This window comes from Rana temporaria, chromosome 7 (assembly GCF_905171775.1).
Source record: "Rana temporaria chromosome 7, aRanTem1.1, whole genome shotgun sequence".
Taxonomy (NCBI): domain Eukaryota; kingdom Metazoa; phylum Chordata; class Amphibia; order Anura; family Ranidae; genus Rana; species Rana temporaria.
Window position 1 is genome coordinate 32,214,312 of NC_053495.1, and position 22,005 is coordinate 32,236,316.

A 22,005-nucleotide genomic window follows, 5' to 3' on the forward strand; every position below is an offset into this window, starting at 1 on the left:
GTCTAAGACCCATCTTTGTGTTCACCAGAGCCTCTAGTGGTGAGGATGGCCTACGCCGCAGCTGGATCCAGGTCACAACCCCCGGGATCCCCTAGGTCACGCTCCACAGAGAGAGAGGGGAAGCAGCAAGCAGGACAATGGTAGTGATGGGTAAGCCGAGGTCAGGGCAACAGGCAGACTAGGGTAACCGAGGGACAGGCAAAAGGTCAAGGGCACAGGCAAACAGGAGAAGTCAGGGACGAGCCAAAAACGGTACACAGGAAGATAATCGTAGCACACTACAGACAGGAACTTAAGCAAACAACACTGTTGAACAGCACTGCAGGCCTGTAGTGCAACAGTTAATATAGACTTCCTGGGATGGCATGGGTGGGGCCATACAGGAAGTAGAGGAGATAAGAAGGTAACCAGAACAGAGTCAGGCCTCTTAATAGACAGATGGAAACAGGTAAGCTGCCAGACTATTGCATATCCATGACAGGTAAGGGTGTACGTGAAATAAAGGACTCCAACAGAGGCACCATTCCTAGTAGATATGCAAGTATGTTTCAGAAAAACGTAGAATAGGGTGGGACTTTAATTGTGCCTTTGTGGAGTGTAAACAAAAGAATACGATACTATAATTATAAACAAAGTAGAAACGTTTTATTTGCCTGCCATGGGCAGTGCTATCTTAAAATTCATATCAATTAAAGACAAGATACAGTTTACTGGTTCATAAATTCAGGATGTGCAGATCCCGAAGATATCAATAGATAAGGCCTACGCGTTTCGCGGGCAATCCTGCTTTGTCAGGGTCTTAAATTAATAGCACAGGAGAATATCATATAACATATAAACAATAATAATGTATCACCATTTCTCAAATTGTTTATATGTTATTATATGATATTCTCCTGTGCTATTTCTTTAAGGCCCTGAAAAAACGGAATTGCCCGCGTAACGCGTAGGCCATACCTATTGATATCTTCAGGATCTGCACACCCTGAATTTATGAAACAGTAAACTGTATATTGTCTTTAATTGATGTGAATTTTAAGGTAGCACTGCCCATGGCAGGGAAATAAAACTTTTCTACTTTGTTTATAATTATAGTATCGTATTGTTTTCTTTACACTCCACAAAGGCACAATTAAAGTCCCACCCTATTCTATGTTTTTCTGAAACATACTTGCAATGTGGCTAACAGTTGGAATACAAATTCTTCTCCTGCTTCCAGTACGACACTCAGGAAAAACTGGGCTGGTAAGGATGGTGAAAATAAGGATGTCCAGACTGCAAAAAATATATGATACTGCTCAGAGAGAGTTTTCTAACGTGTTGTAGAATCTTATGGCAACTTGGCCAATCCACCTTCCACTCTCAAGGAGATGAAGGAGGTTATAGTTTTACAGGTGCCACTTCAGTCCACCAGTTAAGCAACAAGCAATTGTCAGACATTAAAACCGTCATTTTAACCCGGAGTGGATTTGTATGCGAGAAATATAAAAAAGAAAGTGATCAGCCATTTCAGTGTTCCTATTTGTTGCTTGCATTTAAAATCGTTTAAGTACATTTCTCACAGGTGGCACAAGCACTGGGCTGTGTGTGCTGGAACGCAGTTCCCACTGGAAGTGTGGAAACAAAGAAATTAACTGTGCGTGCTGGAATGTAGATCTCAGTGGTGGTATGGATACTGGAGAGGAAACTGTGTGCACTGGAGTGCAGATCAAACTGGTGGTATAGATACTGGGGAGGGAACTGTGTGAGCTGCAGTGCAGATGTCTCTCATTGTATAGATTCTTGGAAAGTGAGCTATGTGTTCTGGAGTGCAGATCACATTGATGGTCTGGATACTATGGGCGTTTTGTGATGGAGTGCAGATTCCACAGGTTGTATAGATCCTGGGAAGTGAGCTGTGTATGTTAGATTTCACTAATGGCATGAATATTGGTGTAGCTGGGTGTCGTGCCGGCCGTGCTGCTCCCCTTTCCCTCCCCACCCCCATCTGCCGGTCAGCTATTAGGGGTACATTGAGTGGTCTGTGTCCGCTCTCCTCCTTCAACCCCTTGCCACTGCACTGTGACAAGGGGAGGTGTAGTTGCAAACTGTGTGTAGATTCCCCCATCTAGAAGCATCAGAGTAGGCTGTGATCTCAGCTACCAGGAGTGTCACTCTGTGTAAAATCACCCACTCGTTCCGGCCCCTCCCCTCTCCTCGCAGCAGGGCAGTGGACCAATCAGATGTAAAGAGAAAAGATGTAAAGAAGAAGAAGAAGTACTTGTGGTTCTAAAAAGAGCTCTATACAGGGCGGACTTACAGTATAGGGGGTTGGATTTCACCCATTGATCTTTTAAAAAAAACAGGGGAGAATAGACACTGAGTTTTCCAGGACAAATTATGAGAGCTGATTCTTTGCCAAGAAGAAGTGGAGCAGTGTGGACCTGCTGTTGAACCTGTCAGTGCTCCACCAGAGGGACGGCTACAAAGGAGATGAGCAGACCTGCTACTGTGTTCTAAGGCTCCCCAATACTTAAGCGAGAAAATAAAACCCTACGTCACCAAGCGCGTGCTTCGTTCAACCAACCAAAAACCTTCTCCAAATTCCTAAATCCCGCTACAAATCGAAGGGAGAATGTAGATTTTCGGTCCAAGGACCACGGCTCTGGAATGCTCTACCCACCACCATCCGCTTAGAGGAAAACCATCGGGCATTTAGGAAAAAACTAAAGACCCACCTCTTCTGAAAGACCGGTACGACGCTGGATTCCAAGCGCCTTGAGGCGATTAAGTTCGCATTTGCTGCGCTATACAAGTTACTCACTCACTCACTCACTCACTAAGCACCCAGGGACTAAGCCAGAGAGAGCTGCTAAGTCTTGGGACCAGAACTACTGAGGACCTGATTGGGAGGAACGGATAATGAAGACTGAGACTCCTGGAACACCGCCAAGTGATCTAGACCGGACCTGTTGTATGCCAGGAGTGATGAACGGAACTACATAGCTTAATTCATTGCTGCACACAGTTAATGCAATAGAGACTGCTCTTTACTAAGCAGCCCATCATCCAACCATTATACATTCTTAAAGGGACAGCTTCACGTGCACCACCTTACAGAAGGGCCCAAATATAGCCGGCTAATACATGTACTCTATGTCACTCCAACTCTCAGCCCTGCCCCTCTTCCAGAACATTCTCACTGGAAGCAGGGGAGGCGCCCAAGAGCTGTCAGTCACCTACTGCTACACTAACCACTCCCTGCCCCCAGATCAAAACAAACAGGCCTAGCTTGCAGCATATGCCTGCTTAAATTGACCTGCTCTGGCAACTGACACCCAAAACTCCCTGCACTCAGCACCTACATATGTTAGAGGGTGCTACACTTATACCAACGTTTATATACCACTGGTGGTATAGATACTGGGGGAGTGAACTGTTTATGCTGAAATCCAGATCTCACTGGTAGTATAGATACTGGAAGTCAGCTGTGTGTGACGTATTGAAAACCTCAGGGGGTGGGATATATACTAGGGAGAGAATTGTTTGTACTGGAGTATATCCCACTGGTGTTATGGATACTGGGAGTCAACTGTTTGTACTGGGGACCAAATTCAACTGGTGGTATAGGTACGGTGAATTTATATTGCATTACTTTTTGTAAACCTCTTTGATACTATTAAATTACTGTGATTTTTAAATACTGTTTCACAATCTGTACCTTTAAAGTCCTACCCCTAGGGGAAAATCTTTTTCTATGGGTACTGGGAAGTGAACTGTTTGAAGTGAAGTACATATCCCACTGGTGGTATGGATATTGGCAAATTAACTGTTTGTACTGGAGTGCAGAATCAGCGGGTGGTATTGGTACTGAGAAGTAACCTGTTTTAACTAGAGTGCAGATCTCAGTGTCATGGCTAATGGGAAGTGAGCTTCATGTGCTGGAGTTCAGACCTCACTGGTGGTATAGATGCTGAGAGTGTACTGGAGATCCCACTGGTGGTATAGATTCTAGCGAGTGAATTGTTTGTACTGAAATGCATATACCATTGATGGTATTAATACTGGGGACTGAACTGTTTGTATTGGACTGAAGATCTCACTGATGCTATGGATAATGGGGAGTGAACTTTTTGCACTGAAGTGCATATCTAACTGGTGGTATGGATACTGGGAAGTGAACTGTTTGTACTGGAGTGCAGATCTGGTGGTATGGATACTGGGGAGTGAACTGTCTGTACTGGAGTGCAGGTCTCACTGGTAGTATAAATACTGGGGAGTGAACTGTCTGTACTGGAGTGCAGATCTCACTGGTAGTATAAATACTGGGGAGTGAACTGTTTGTACTGGAGTGCAGATCTCACTGGTAGTATAAATACTGGGGAGTGAACTGTCTGTACTGGAGCGCAGATCTCACTGGTAGTATAAATACTGAGGAGTGAACTGTTTGCACTGGAGTGCAGATTTCACTGGTGGTATGGATACTGGGGAGTGAACTGTTTGTATTGAAGTGCAGATTTCACTGGTGGTATGGATACTGGGGAGTGAACTGTTTGTACTGGAGTGCAGATCTCACTGGTGGTATATATACTGGGGAGTGAACTTGTTGTTTGGGGCTGTGAATACCATGGATCTTGTGTACTGGGGGGGGGGGGGGGGGCAGATCTTATTGTTTTTTTCTCATGAATTGCGGTTACAGTGTTTGCTAGAAATCAAGGACTTCTGAAAATGTAACAGCTTCAAATGGATACAAGGCATTGTGATACAATATTTATGAAAGTTTTTTTTTTTTTAAAGTGCATGTTTTTAAAGGTCAGTCCAGTCTTTACCATTCAAAACCACTTGTTAGCCTCAGGACTTGCAGACAAATTATTACAGGAACCTGTAAAATCCTACTCTGTGCCGAAGCAAATAGAGTATTATATTGTGACAGCATAATAATAAGTTGCCATGACTATCCTCCTTGTGCCAGAACATAAAGGCAGAGAATAAAAGTGTAAGTTGTGTTCATGTGTTGACAAGGAATGTGAGAACAATGATCAATATAATGGTAACCAAAAATTTCCATCAGTGAGGAATGAGAATGAGTAACATTCTTAGATATCACGGTAGTGATGTCAATATACAGTACATGTGATGTTTGGCAAAAGGTGATCTGGTACAGCAGATACATGTTAACCACTTAAGACCCGGACCTTTAGGCAGCTAAAGGACCTGGCCAGTTTTTGCGATTCGGCACTGCGTCGCTTTAACTGACAATTGCGCGGTCGTGCGACGTGGCTCCCAAACAAAATTGATGTCCTTTTTTTCCCACAAATAGAGTTCGGGGCTTAAGTGGGACCAGAGAAAATTGCCTGGAAAGCATTCAAGGATGTCGTTAAGAATTTTCTTGACAACTACAGAGCACTAGACTATATTCAGCTGGTTGACAATTTTTTAACAGCATACAAGACCATGAAGTGCAATATGTCACTAAAGATAAATTTTCTGCATTCACACTTGGACTTCTTTCCTGAAAATCTAGGTGCAGTCAGTGATGAACATGGTGAAAGGTTTAATAAGGACATTGCCACAATAGATGCGCCGTTCGTGAAAAACGTCAATCACGTCGGGTCACGAGTGATTAACATAAAACACGCCCCCCTGCTCCACATTGGAATTAGGCGGGCTTACGCCGGCCTATTTACGCTACGCCGCCGCAACTTACGGAGCAAGTGCTTTGAGAATACTGCACTTGCCCGTATAAGTTGCGGAGGCGTAACGTAAATAGGATACGTTACGCCCGCTCAAAGATACACGGCTGTACGTGAATCCGGGCCTCTGTGATTAAATACATTATAGTCAATAAAATGTAATATTTTTCAGGATTTGTACGTCATACAGTCATTCTTAAATTATAGTTATGTTCAGTTTGAACAAAAGTTTTTCAAGAAGCAAAACTTTTGAAAACAAAATTTGTTGTTCAGTGTAATTTAGCCTTGAAAAAATGGAAACTTCAAAATTGTTTTGTTTGGGTGACACCAGTAGCAGGACAAGGTTAAAAAATAATGGGCACTGTTCCACAGCTCTATGGTCCATAACTTTTGGTCCTTGGTAAAAAACGTATATGGGGATGTGGACTTCAGTAAATTAATGGTATTTAGCCTTAATTATTACACTGACATTATAATAAGTTAATAACCACATTTTGTTATTCAGTCTGGGAACTAACATAGCCTATTAATCACTAAACGTGTGAATTGTATTCTGCAATTTGTCCTTTTTATAAAGTATTTGTGCTTTTTTTTCTTTTTTAATTTGGCTCTAAAAAGTAAAACAAACAAAACTTGATGAATATGAAAATTAGCCACAGAAAGAAAGGCAAGAAAGGAGTTAATAAAAACGAACGAGGTTTAACGAAAAGTTATTAAGGGGGTCAATATGAATTACTTTTTTATTCCCTATGTTAGTTGTTAAACTTGCAGGTGTGCGGAAACTGGCATGATATAAACTTAAAGGGGTGGTTCCCCTAAAAATAAACTTTTGACATTGCATTTGCTACATTAATTACAATTAGAATCGGCTGGTTTTATTTAAAAAATACCTCCGTACGTAGCGTTTGCTATATTCGTTCCCACCGCCACTTCCGGGTACGATGCTGGCGGTGGGCGTTCCTAATTGATGGACAGGCATCCGACCGACGCATCCATCGCGTCACGAGATGCCGAAAGAAGCCGAACGTCGGTGCGGCTCTATACGGCGCATGCGCACCGACGTTCGGCTTCTTTCGGCATCTCGTGACGCGATGGATGCGTCGGTCGGATGCCTGTCCATCAATTAGGAATGCCCACCGCCAGCATCGTACCCGGAAGTGGCGGTGGGAACGAATATAGCAAACGCTACGTACGGAGGTATTTTTTAAATAAAACCAGCCGATTCTAATTGTAATTAATGTAGCAAATGCAATGTCAAAAGTTTATTTTTAGGGGAACCACCCCTTTAAGTCATCCTATGTGTGTCAGGAGAAGTGGCTCTTGTATGAAAGAAGAATGCATCAAAGTAGTGACTCAATAAGATGCACATTAAGGTCATGGAGTGGCCTAGCTAGCCTTCAGACATTAATCCTATAGAACATTTAAGGAGGGAGTTGAAACTTTGAGTTGCCAAGTGACAGCCAAAAAAATCTTAAAGTGGATGTAAACCCTCACATATACCCAGTGAAGTGAACAGCCTCAGATGATACACTGAGATGATACACAGATCTAAATAAGTTTTACATGTATATCTACAGTCTTCAGCCTTATTTATTCTTTAGAAAGTTCAGATCGTGTTAGAAATGTTCTCTTTCTGTTCAGCACTGCGGTGAAGCCTGGGCATACAGCCAAAACAGCTGATTGGAGGAAAGGCACACACACCCTCCCTTCATAGGTAGAGACTTTCAGAAATGTTTGTTGAATAGTTCAGCACTCTGCTAATCTATGTATAGCACCCTCCCCAACACAAAACTTAGGCTGCTTTTATCTCAGCTGATGGAAAACTTGTCAGAAGTTATCAGGCTGATAACAGAAGAACGGAGCAGGAGAAAGCCACGGGACATAGTGCTTTGAAGAGAAATAAGAAATCACTGCAGATAGATGTGCCCAGTTCAAATTTCATGAATCGGGGTTACATCCACTTTAAGGATTTAGAGATGATCTGTAAAGTTGAGTGGAGCAAAATCCCTCCTGATATGTATGCTAACCTTGGAACCAACTACAAGAAAGATCTGACCTCTGTGCTTGCCAACAAGGGTTTCTCCACCAAGTGCTAAGTCATGTTTTGCTTGGGGATCATATTTTACTCACTGAACTGCAACTCAATTTATAACATTTGTATCCTGTGTTTTTTTGTGGATTTTTGGTTAATATTCTGCCTCTATCATTAAAAATACACCTTGATAACAATTATAGACCCTTCATTTCTTTGTAAGTGACACTGACACCAAGCCTCATCCTTGGTGTCAGTGGGAGAAATAACGTTTCGCCATTTATATCGATGGGAGGAATTGTGCCTCAGTAAAAAAAAACTGCCCCACCATTGGTGTTAGCGAAAGGAATGGTACCTTATCGTTGGTGTCAGTGGGAGGAATATTGCCCCAAGGGCCAGATAAAGGCAAGCAAAGGGTGGCATCTGGCCCATGAGTTGCATTATGGAGACCACTGCCCTTGATAAACTGTCTTTTGCTGCCTTCCTCTTACTTCAATTGACTAGCTAGCCTTAGTATTACAATAACAAGTGTAGCATAAACCCCACAAGGGCTGTTTGGTAATTTGGGTTCTCTGTTTTGCACCTTGACTCCAAGAATACCCTTTGCCCCCTTGACAACACTTGGCTGAATGAAAGTTACTGCAAGCACTTATAAGAACATATAACGTACAGATACCTTTAACTTGGCTGTGAATTAGCATTAGGAATTAGAGACAAGACCAATTAAAGATAAATGAACTCAATGTATTGGTACAGGTTAGAATACAGTTAACTTATTAGGGTGTGTATTTGTCTGTTTTATTTTTTATTTTTTTCCATTTTGTGGCAATTTGATTACACCCCCGATATATATCATTGGTGAGTACTGCAGTTCTATTAAACAGGTCGGACTCCCATACCTCTTCCTTTTTTTGTACAACAGTCTGCTAGACAGCATAATCACTATGCCATGGTAACCACTGTACCACTAGACTCATGAATCAGCAAATTCAACAATAAACAATGCATACAAGCATTAACTGCAATGTGAGTAATAATACCAGAACTAGTCTACTATACTGCACTCTAAGCAAATTGCTAGGTTATTGTGCAATATCCCCTAAGAGGCACAACTTAGCCTAAGAAATAGGTGAAGGTCCCTGTGTAAGAGTCGTAAAGGGGAAGTCTTTAGTCCTTACTCTTCAGCCGGCTAGCGTTGGGCCCAGATGTGCCATTGGTGCACATAAAAAGAGTCCCAGTCAAGCCTGCAGCCAGCAATAAGAATACTAGATGGCTGTATTGCTAGTTCCTAAAGGGCTCAGTTTGTCTAGCAGCTGATAGTAAATAACCACAGCAGCAATTCACCAGTCCCAGCGATATTGCAGCTCACCATATGGTCACACACAGAGATTAGTCCACGCTCTGCTTAGCACTCAAGTGACTCTCTGGGCTCCCTCATAGCAAGAGAAAGCTGTCTTCTACAGCCTGAGAAAATGCAGCGCTTTCCCTTCTACTGACAATCTCCCTCTGGGAAATGTAGTTCAAAAGCACTTGATTACAGTAGAGTCTCTCTCCTCTGGACTACAGTTCCCACAGTGCAGTGCTGCCTGCACCACTTTTTAATTGCAGGTGTGCATCTGTAACTTTTAGTATGTGATACAGTTACCATACAGTACATACAGTTGCTAAAATGTTATATTTTTCACATAGTGAGCCCTTTTCTTTAAAAAAAAAATTTTTTTTTAATAACCTACATTCTGTGAATAATTGTATTGCCTCCCAGTGGGTCAGACCTGGCAATGTAGGTGGTCATGTCATTTTCCTCTTTGTTTTATGGCAGGAAAGTTTCCTTGTAAGTTCATGCTCATCAGCCCTCTTCTGCACATTGCTCTGCTCTGCTGGTGTGTCTCAGCAAATTAATGGTCTGTAAGTCATCTCTACAGTTACTCTTTTGATGCGCATTGCTAGGTTTACATTGTACCTCCAGGAATAATTTGATAACAGTAAAATTATGTGCTTCAGGGATTGAAAACATGCTCTCGTTAAATAAGTGCTGCAGTGCATAACCTTTAACGGGTTTAACCAGAAAGTTGGGTGACTTAATTTAGAAACTATGGGCCAGATTCAGGAACAATTACGGCGGCGTAACGTATCCCCTTTACGTTACTCCGCCGCAAGTTTTCATCATAAGTGCTTGATTCACAAAGCACTTGCGTGTAAACTTGCGGCGGCGTAGCGTAAAGCCGTCCAGTGCAAGCCCGCCCAATTCAAATGGGGCGTGTACCATTTAAATTAGGCGCGTTCCCGCGCTGAATGTGCTGCGGAAGCTACGTTTGGAAATTTCCCGCCATGCTTTGCGCGAAATTACGGCGCCCCGACGTGTTTTTTGAATGGCGACGTGCGTAACGTACTTTCGTATTCCCGGACGTCTTACGCAAAAAAAAAAAAATTAAATTTGACGTGGGAACGACGGCCATACTTTAACATGGATGGTGTAATTTTACACTATCTAAATAGCACTCTTAACTTTACGACGGGAAAAGCCGACGTAAGAGAATGCGACGAACGCGCGTACCTTCGTGGATCGCCGTAAACAGCTAATTTGCATACCCGACGCTGCAAAACTACGCAAACTCCACCCAGCGGCCGCCGGAGAATTACACCTACGATCCAAAGGCGTACGAAGCTGTGCGCCTGTCGGATCCTAGCCAAAAGCTGCCGTATCTTGGTTTGAGGATTCCAAATCAAGATACGAAGCGGCAAATTTGAAAGTAGATCAGCAGATACTCCGGCGTACTTTTTCTGTGAATCTGCCCCTATTTTCTTAAGCATGTTTCTTATCTATGGAAGGTCCTGGTTCCACAATCTTGCAATCGTAACCATTCTAGAGTGATTGTGGAATTGGAAGCTGTAAAACATTGATACACTAAAATGGGGTTTGCCTATTTTTTTTATTAAAGCGGAGGTCCACACAAAAAGTGAACCTCCACTTTTCGGAACCCTCCACCCCTCCGGTGTCACATTTTGCACCTTTCAGGGGGGAGAGGGGTGCAGATACCTGTGTAATACCCACTTCCGGGTATAGACTCCCGCGGGAGTCATGCCTCTTTGCGTCCCCCCCTGCTGTCTTCTGGGAAACTCACTAGTCCCAGGAGACAGCGGGGACCAGTGAGGGCGCGCTTCGCTGCTCGCTCATGCGCAGTAGGGAATCGGGCAGTGAAACCTGCAACGCTTCACTTCCTGATCCCCTCACCGAGGATGGCGGTGGGGGCAGCCGAGAGATGAGCGATTGCTCGGCCTCGGCTGCCAACATCGTGTGCGTACTGAACAGGTAATTTTTCTGAAGTATTTGTAGCTGCTGGCTTTTAAAAAAAATATTTGGATGGACTTCTGCTTTATGTAATTAATGCCCTGGTATAAACAATCACTGCTACATTAATGAAACCATACCTATGAAAAAACAGGAATGTTTTACGGGCCCTCTTAACAAAAGTAAAAAATAATGTGCAAGGATTAGATTGTGATTTAATCTAAAATCTGGAGTTGACAATAAAGACATCAACGTTGTAAATAGTTTTTCTCTTAAAATGTTGAGTTTCACATACTGGTGCAGGGGTGCTGTCACAAATTTTGGTAAAGTGAGGGGCGGATGGCTCTCTTCCACTAATGCTGTTTCTGGTTGAATGATTCTGTGCAATTAAGTTTCAACTATAAATCCATAGACCTTTTCATTTGTTTTTAGGGAAGACTGTGTCTGCTTAGCTGTTTGGGGATGAATTTGGTTATCCTGCAACTCATGAAAGTTTAACAATATCTTTAACCACTTCAGCCCCAGAGGATTTGGCTGCCCAATGACCATGCCATTTTTTGCGATTTGGCACTGCGTCGCTTTAACTGACTATTGCGCGGTCATGCGACGTTGCACCAAAATAAAATGGCGTCGGAAGCACCCGACAGCTGATGGAAATATCAGCCGCGGTGCTGACATCGCTTCACTCCAGGATAGGTAAGTGTCCTATTATTAAAAGCCAGCAGCTGCAGTATGTGTAGCTGCTGTTTTTTTTTTCTTTTCTTTTTTTTAGGGGGACCTCCGCTTTAACTTTTGATGCAACATTTCAAACCTTTGTGCTAAACTTAAATACAAAATGTTAAATGCACATTTTGGCTACTTTGGTAGTTTATATTGGCAGTGAAGTATCATTGCAAGGTTTAATGTCATATATTTTCTGTAAGTTTTATTTAGTCAATCAGACATATACAATATGCAGCCCTCATCCCCCCAAAGGTCCTCCCAAATAGTATAGCAGCTGTCAATCACACAACCAAAGTCCCATGCCCACCTACAATTAAAGTGGTTGTAAAGCCACTCTAATATGTATGCACCTGATGCACTCCAGTCGCCTATTGCAGTGTCCCCCTCTGTGTGTGATTTATAAAAATAAATGCTGTAAATACCTAATTTCAAAGCTGAGATCCGTGATCACATGACTAGCCGGCTCTCTCCTCTCCCTGTCTGACTGATGCAGCGGGTGGGGCCAAGATTCCCCCACTGACTTCAGTCAGGAGGGGAGGGGAGGAGGAGAGGAGAGAGCTGGCCGGTCATGTGATCATGGATCTCGGCTCTGAAATTAGGTATATACAGCATTTATTTTTATAAACTTATCACCCACAGAGGGTGACACTGCAATAGGAGACGGCGCGGATGGTGTATACATGTTACAGCTATTCAAGCAGCAGGTATTCAAGCAGCAGGTGCGAGCTGACAGGCAGGGAGGGGGAGAGGACACAGGAGAGCAGAGAGCAGGGCTGCAGATGATGGGGCTCAGCAGCCATGATACACCGTGGTCAGTTTACATAGGGGAGGGTAGAAAGTGGCAGGATCAGCCAGGTTTTTTCAGTGTTACAGAGGGCCAAATGACACAGCACAAGCACTGTGTCATATAACATGATTTAAAGGAGCAGGATCCATTTTTTGGGGGGGTTAACATACGCTTTAAGGCTCAGTCTGGAGTATGTATTTTTAGTATTTATTGCTGTAGAACTTTAACAGGAGAGGGGTTAAATGTCACAGGATTCTCAAAAATAGTTGGTAAAAATGATGGGAGGACAGACTTCTCTCTATTTATTAAATACAGATTTTTAGAGGTAGCTGGGAATGGCCAGTATATCTAGGACCCTACAACAGCAGTCCATATAGCAACCTCTGGCACTTAGTTCCCTTCTGTCTTTACTCACAGTGTCCCAGGAGCTGTCTGCTACCCAGAATCCACAGGTGGATCCTTAGTGAGGGAAATAACAAGCAACTTCTCCAGACCCAGGACATCAGTTCAGTACCCTCCAGCAAATGCGGTCATCCACGAATATTCTCCAGGCCCACTGCCCAGCAGTTCCTAAGGCCTATGCTGCAGCTTCTTGTCTCTCTGGCTATTTCCCTGGTGCAACAGTCCCCATGATGAATGCAACACTCCCTTAAGAGAAAATAACCTTAAATTCAGGTCTCCTGCACATTTATCACTTTCCCAGTCAACCTAGGAATGCCTCTTTCCAGGGACTGACTGGGGCATAATAAATATTCAACTGATGATCTCCCAGCTCCAGTGGCGGCCCGTCCATAGAGGGCGCCCGGGCGCCGCCCCCCCTCCCCCAATCAGTAAAAAAAAAAAAATCTAAAAAAAAAAAAAAAAGTTTATTTAAACATGTCCCTTTAAGGATTTTTTTTTCCAAAAATGGTCCTTAGGTGCACTGTGTACGAGCGCCGGACGCCGGTGTACAGTGCGGTGTGTGTAGCGCCACGTCTGTGCAATCACGGGATTGCAGACGAGGCGCTACATTCGAAGAAAAAAAATGCCGTTGTGGCGTTCTCCAGCGCGCCACTAGCTTCCGGCGCGATGGACTTTGTGATTATTGCTCTGGTGCACACTTTCTATGTGCACCCGCACGTCTCTTTGCTGCGCCTGGAAGGTGAGCAGTAAAAGGTCTGAACCCCCCCTCCCTGCCTAATAAAAGTAAAACAAACATGCAACAGCGGACCCCATCCCTCTGCTGGCTTTTAAAAAAAAAAACATTCGGCGAAAATAACGGCCCCCCCACCCCACCCCGCTTATTCCAAAAAACATGTAACAGCCGGCAAAACGGACCCTTCCCTCTGCTGGCTTGAAAAAAAAAAAACATTTGGCTAAAATATCGGCCTTAACGGGCTGCCCCCCCCCCCCCCACTTATGCAAAAAAATATTTTATTTACTTAATTGGTGGAAATAGCAGCCGTAACGGCACCCAAACCCCCCCCCACTTATTAATTTTTCTTATTCTTTTTCTATTTCTTATTATTCTTTTTTTTTTAGCAACCCCCCCCCCCCCCCCCCCGCTTATTCATTTTTTTTAGGAACCCCCCCCCGCTTATTCATTTAACATTGGGCGATAATAGCGGCTTATTCAAATGTTTTTTTTTGGTTTATTTAATTGGTGTAAAAAGCAGCAGGACGGGAACCCCTCGCCCCCCCCCCCGCTTATTCATTTGGTTTTTATATTTAATTGGTGGAAATAGCGACTTGGGACTGGAATGTTGCAGGATAAGTCGGACCTGATCAGAACCGTTCATATCTGTGCTACTTCAAGTCACAGCGACTTCGAAGTAGTCCCTGCGTTACTTTTGTCCCACTTTGATGTGACTTGAGGTCCATAGACCTCCAGAATACATAGGCATTGCTTTAAGTCGCTGCAAAATCGCAGCAAAAAATTGTGGCAGAATCTTGCGACTTTCAGGCTAACGCAGTCTGAAAGTTTGATGCGACTTAAAGCAATGCCTGTGTATTCTGGGGGTCTATGGACCTCAAGTTGCATCAAAGTGCGACCAAAGTAATGCAGGGACTACTTTGAAGTCGCTGTGACTTGAAGATATGAACGGTTCTCATTGGAAATCATGGGGTACGACTTGTCATGCAACGTTGAAGTCCCAAGTCGCAGGACAAGTAATGCAGTATGTCCGCAGTCTCTGGTAATCTTGTGCAGTATGTCCGCAGTCTCTGGTAATCTCATGCAGTATGTCTGCAGTCTCTGGTCATCTTGTGCAGTATGTGCGCAGTCTCTGGTAATCTTGTGCAGTATGTCCGCAGTCTCTGGTAATCTCATGCAGTATGTCTGCAGTCTCTGGTCATCTTGTGCAGTATGTGCGCAGTCTCTGGTCATCTTGTGCAGTATGTCTGCAGTCTCTGGTCATCTTGTGCAGTATGTCTGCAGTCTCTGGTCATCTTGTGCAGTATGTCTGCAGTCTCTGGTCATCTTGTGCAGTATGTCCGCAGTCTCTGGTCATCTTGTGCAGTATGTCTGCAGTCTCTGGTCATCTTGTGCAGTATGTCTGCAGTCTCTGGTCATCTTGTGCAGTATGTCTGCAGTCTCTGGTCATCTTGTGCAGTATGTCCGCAGTCTCTGGTCATCTTGTGCAGTATGTCTGCAGTCTCTGGTCATCTTGTGCAGTATGTCTGCAGTCTCTGGTCATCTCGTGCCCATTTAGAGTCCTTCATAACTAACAGTGTAATTTTTTAGTTTGTTTGTCTGTAAGCCTGCGCTATATACCATGATTTGTGATGCTGGGGCTATATACTCTGTGTTGTGATGCTGAGCTGTATACTCCTGACACTATGAGTGGAATACAGGGGACGGAGTGGGTGTATTCTATATGGGGTGTGGCTTATGAGAAGTGGGAGGGACCAAATGTGGAGGGGCGGGGTCTTGCGCCCCCCCATCCTAAAATGTCACCAGCCGCCACTGCCCAGCTCTATACTCTGGAAACTTCCATTCGTGACGGGTGGGAGTAACCAAACTCTCAGCTTGGGGAACCCTGAACAGACCAGTGAGATAGGTCTTTAGAGTTATTTCTGAAATCCAGCCAATATAACCAGATTTGTCAGAATTTATTTTTTTGGCTGTACAGTGAGGAAGTAGCATTTTCCATTTACACTGTTTAATTGATCCCAGAAAACCACTGCAGTCTGTTTCCATGGTATTGGAATGCATGCTCTTGCAACATTTACAAATGAATCCAAAGATATTTCTTGTAGTATTTAACAGGCAGAGGGTGAATGTGGAATAGGTAGGCCACTGGATTGTCTACAAACTCAGTTTGTGACAGACATGTTGTGCTGCTTTCCAGAAACATCATAGACAGGAGTATTCCCAAAAGATGTGAAGGATTTTGAACTTGTGAGAGCTGCATCTCCAGCAGAGAGAGAGAGAGAAGAACATTGTAGGGACATTTTGTTCAATAAATCCAGTCTTGTACCATCTGGTTAATAGCTTGAATCCAGATTCCTGGGTCTTGTTAGAGATAGAGTATGTTTAAAGTTCTATTAATACTACATAATAATTTGATATTTATATGGGGTCCTAGTGTTATTTCAACATTAGTAGTATCTAGTTCTTGCTAGGTGCATAATTAAAAGGTATTGTTTTAATAAACTTTTTTCGCTCAACCTCTGTAAGAGTGGCGTTTTTTTTAAGCTCTGTGTGCATGGGGCCTTAATTTTACATCTTTATTCCAAATTAATAATGTTTAAAGGAGAAGAACAGCCAAAGCTTGTTTGGCTGTACTTCTCCTGTGGATCATAGGAGTGAAGTTCGTTCTGCACTCCTGTGACCCATTTTCAGCAGACAGCAGGCTGAAGCCCGCTGTTGGCTGAAGTCATAGAGCTTATCCAGGCTCTGGCTAAATCGAGACAATGGAGTCGGGATCCATTTGGATTTTTTTTGTTCTCACAATTATACCTACCTAGGTGGATGCAGCATTTTTCCGATGCTGCATCTGTCCCCCGCTGGTCGTAACACTGAGAACCGAGCAATCTATCACTGCCGCTCACTCAGGTTCTCAAAGCTCCCTGAGCAGAGAGCTCATGACTGTCAGTCGCCGCTCTCTGCTCTGTCCCCCCCCTCGCTCATTGAAGCGCTGGGCTGTGCAGGGAGTGGCCGGCTCAGGCTCTCAGCAGCTCACTGAGAGGCTGAGCTGGGTGCTGGTCAAGGCATGTGGGCATATTCCAACCATTTGGCCATGATCTGTCTGCCGAAAACAGGTCATGGGAGTGCAGAATGAACTGTACTCCTGTTATCCATAGCTTTGGCTGTTCTAGCAGCATGTCTTAAAATTAGATGGTTCATTCAAGCACCATAACGTTAATCTGCCTGATAGAATTGAGCCCAGGCCCAAAGCACTGTGAGGATGCAGCATAAGTATACTAACAATCCATTCTAATGCCTCGTACACACGACTGGGTTTCCCAACGGGAAAAGATCCGTCGGAAATCCTGGAGGGAAAACCTAGAACCTGCTCAATAACTTTTCCCCTGTACACACAAGAGGTTTTACTGTCTGGAAAAACAAAGATAAGAGCTTTGGTCGGGAATCCCGACTGTGTGTATGCTCTATCGCAGTTTTTCCTATAGAAAAACTGAAGGGGAAAATCCCGGCGGGAAAAAAGAGAGTAGGTTCTCTTTTTTTGTCCAGCGTTTTTTGGGCAGTTTTCCCGTCGGAAAAACTGTGAGGAGCATAAATACGGCCGGGATTCCTGGCCAAAAGCTCTCCTCGCAGTTTTCCCATCGCGAATCCCCGGTCGTGTGTACGAGGCATAATAAGCCATTCACACACATTTTTAAATTAATATTATTAAGTTCCTTCAGAGCAGTTTATTGCTTGTTGTTCTGTAAGACTTATGGGAGTTGGATCCGTTCCTGAGGTCAGGTCACATTAGTATATCAAATATTTCATTGTAATAATAAAAGCCGTATTGTTGAAATGGGTTTTGAGCCTTGACTTAAAGAGTGCACATTTATTTCATGTATGGGTGCCTGGGAGTGACCTAAGCTTACATACAGTGTTCAAGGTTTTATTCTGTTCTGTTACAAGCTTATACAACTGCAACAATATCTTTTTTGTTCATTGCTTTGAAGGCCAAGACCCACATTACCACTGAATGTGAATGGGAAATTATTTTTTGTTTGAAAATGTCAATTCATCTTATATTGGAATATGAAATCAGTGGTAAATGCAAAAGGAAAAAATAAGAAAATGTTTTGTATTAAATTGTGAAAAAACGCTTTGGGAAACTGATTTAGAGGCAAAATTACAGAGTCCGAAAACAGAAGAAAATGAACAGCAGGATGCTGAGGTCACTATATAATAAAAATCACTTTATTAAAATAAGCAGTCAAGCAGTTAGCATGAAACAGCATGGATATGGAACACCTTAGACCAAGCAACTGTGATCAGTGGGAGGCTGTAGGCATCACTGAACAGAGACCGAGGATGACGGGAAGCCAGCCAGCTCAAGGTATGGATATTAGCGGCGGCTTTCTCAGTTGCACACAATGATGACAACTGTCAAAATGCCTGGTGGATGTCGGGAGAGGGGTATGCATGACGCGTTTCAGGGTCTTCACCCTCTTTTTCAAATGCATCTGAAAACAGAAGCGCTAGTTGAATATTTAACTAACTGGAGAATTTTTGCCACACAATAGTTTGTCGGGTTGTATATTGGGAATCCAACAAATATCTACAGCTAATTGTTCTTAGCTGGTCAGGTCTATTTTTGCCTTGCCAAAATTCTGTCACTTTTGCCCCTTTGAAAATGTGGCAGGTCAGTTTAAACTAGGGTTGTCCCGATACCACTTTTTTAGGACCGAGTACAAGTACCGATACTTTTTTTCAAGTAGTCGCCGATACCGAATACCGATACTTTTTTTAAAATGTGTCCCCAAATGCAGCGATGTCCCCCCACAGATGCAGCCATGTATCCCCCCATCCAGCCAGCGTCACCCCCCATCCAGCCAGCGTCACCCCCCATCCAGCCAGCGTCACCCCCCATCCAGCCAGCGTCACCCCCCATCCAGCCAGCGTCACCCCCCATCCAGCCAGCGTCACCCCCCATCCAGCCATTGTCTCCCCCCATGCAGCAATGTATCCCCCCATCCAGCCATTGTCACCCCCCATCCAGCAATGTATTCCCCCAGCCATTGCCACCCCCCATGCAGCCATTGTCACCCCCCATCCAGCCAGCGTCACCCCCCATCCAGCCAGCGTCACCCCCCATCCAGCCAGCGTCACCCCCCATCCAGCCAGCGTCACCCCCCATCCAGCCATTGTCTCCCCCCATGCAGCAATGTATCCCCCCATCTAGCCATTGTCACCCCCCATCCAGCAATGTATTCCCCCAGCCATTGCCACCCCCCATGCAGCCATTGTCACCCCCCATCCAGCCAGCGTCACCCCCCATCCAGCAATGTATTCCCCCAGCCATTGTCACCCCCCATGCAGCCAGCGTCACCCCCCATGCAGCCAGCGTCACCCCCCATGCAGCCAGCGTCACCCCCCATGCAGCCAGCGTCACCCCCCATGCAGCCAGCGTCACCCCCCATCCAGCCAGCGTCACCCCCCATCCAGCCAGCGTCACCCCCCATCCAGCCAGCGTCACCCCCCATCCAGCCAGCGTCACCCCCCATCCAGCCAGCGTCACCCCCCATGCAGCCAGCGTCACCCCCCATCCAGCCAGCGTCACCCCCCATCCAGCCAGCGTCACCCCCCATCCAGCAATGTATTCCCCCAGCCATTGTCACCCTCCATGCAGCCATTGTCACCCCCCATGCAGCCAGCGTCACCCCCCATGCAGCCAGCGTCACCCCCCATGCAGCCAGCGTCACCCCCCATGCAGCCAGCGTCACCCCCCATGCAGCCAGCGTCACCCCCCATGCAGCCAGCGTCACCCCCCATGCAGCCAGCGTCCCCCCCCATGCAGCCAGCGTCCCCCCATCCAGCCAGCGTCCCCCCATCCAGCCAGCGTCCCCCCATCCAGCCAGCGTCACCCCCCATGCAGCCAGCGTCACCCCCCATGCAGCCAGCGTCCCCCCATCCAGCCAGCGTCCCCCCATCCAGCCAGCGTCACCCCCCATGCAGCCAGCGTCCCCCCATCCAGCCAGCGTCCCCCCATCCAGCCAGCGTCTCCCCCCATGCAGCGTCTCCCCCCATCCAGCCATGTCCCGCTTACCTGCATCCCCGCTGCCGCCGACTCTGTAATACGGGCGGGAACATTACAACTTTGAATCTCTGTTATGATTGGCGCCGCCCTTGCGTATAGACACTCCCCCTCGCTCGGGATTGGACAGTTCACCCGAGCGAGGGGGAGTGTCTATGCGTGGTGCGAATCATTACAGCTATTCAAAGCTGTAATGTTCCCGCCCGTATTACAGAGTCGGCGGCAGCGGGGATGAGGCGAATGGCGGCGGATTACGGCGTTTCGTGGCGGCGGGCGGCGTTCGGCGGCGGGCGGCGTTCGGCGGCGGGCGGCGGCGGTCGGCGGCAAGTATTCTATTTATGTATCGGGGCGGGGTATCGGCGTCTGAGTACCGCCGGAAAAACTCGGAATCGGTCCCGATACCGATACTAGTATCGGTATCGGGACAACCCTAGTTTAAACCCATATAGCGGTGCATTGGCAGCCTTTTCAAAATGAAAGGACTGCCTTACTGCAGTGCATGTTAAGATGTGAAATACCACACTTTAATGGGCATGCCGTAACACACCGCAACAGGAGCAAGCAGTCAAGTTCCTCCACCCCAAACTCGCTCATCCATATCTTTACGGACCTTGCTTTGTGCACTGGTGTGCCGTTATGCTGGAAAAGGAAAGGGCTATCACCGAACTGTTGCCACAAAGTTGGGAGCATGAAATTATTAAAAATGTCTTGGTATGCTGACGCCTTAAGAATTCCCTTCACTGGAACTAAGGGGCCAAGCCCAACCCCTGAAAAACAACCCCACACCATAATCCCCCTCCACCAAATGGTTGAATCCCCCTTCCACCAAAGCAAGGTCCATAAAGACATGGATGAGTGAGTTTGGGGTAGAGGAACTTGACTAGCCTGCACAGAGTCCTGTCCTCAACCCAATAGAACACCTTTGGGATGAATTAGAGTGCAGACTGCAGGCCAGCCCTTCTCATCCACATCAATGCCTAACCTCACAAATGCGCTTCTGGAAGAATGGTCAAACATTCCCATAGACACACTCCTAAATCTTGTGGACAGCCTTCCCAGAACAGTTTAAGCTGTTACAGCTACAAAGGGTGGGCCAACTAAATATTGAACCCTACGGACTAAGACTGGGATGCCATTAAAGTTCATGTGTGTGCAAAGGCAGGTGTACCAATACTTTTGGTAATATAGTGTATCTGCTTATGTGAAAATATATATTTTGTTATTTTTCTTTTTTAAATTGCCAAAAATAAATATTTTTTTATTAAATTAAACTTATTGTGCCACAGCAAAACACTTCCCAAACTTACCTTTTAACAATGATCTTAACAAAATTATTTATCGGAAATACAAATATAACCGCCTTTTCCTGTTCTGTACATGAAAGCTCCTTTCTAAAATTTGCCAAAAAAGTAGAAAAAGAACAACAAAAAACATTAAAGTGTTTAATCTTCAAAAGGGTTACGATTACAAACACGCTACAGACGAGTCAACTCCTATTTTAAACTTTCCTTAAAAAAGCAGCGAAGCATCCCTTCATATTGCTTATTCTTAGAACATGGAATTGCAACTCAGAACTGGACTGTGCCATTGATCTGCCAAAAGCTGGTAATATATATCCTTTGTAGGTTTGAGGCCTTAATTGGTAGTGCTAAGAGCAGTGCTCAGTCCAATTGGATTTATAGGAGAATAAATGGCTGCACATCCAGGAATTCCGATTGCCTTTTATTGTTCAAAGTAATAACACCAAAGACACCAGCATGAGGTCACGTAGACGCGTTTCACACATACATCTTGTGCTTAATCATTAATGATGATGATTAAGCACAAGATGTATGTGTGAAACGCGTCTACGTGACCTCATGCTGGTGTCTTTGGTGTTATTACTTTGAACAATAAAAGGCAATCGGAATTCCTGGATGTGCAGCCATTTTTTTTTCCTACGAGTTCTGATGAATGGGAAGAGTAGTGGGGGCATAGATGAAGGGTAGGAGGAATGAGCAGTGCAGAGGAAGACATGGATGAAGGCAGGATGAGTGAGTAGTACATGAGTAGTAAAGAGGAAGACATAAATGAACTGTAGGATACATACATAGTACAGAGGTAGACATGAATACACAGGAGGATGAATACATAGTGCTGAAGTAGGCATTCTTCCTTCTGCTCATTCTTTCCAGGTCTTTCTCCTCCAGCACATCGCTTCCTCTCTAATCTCCAGGCACAGCTAGCACAAAGTGGTTAGGCCTCACACTGGCTCAGCCAGGCATATAGCAATTTCCCTTTACAGGCAGGGACCATGGACCCCTATAGTG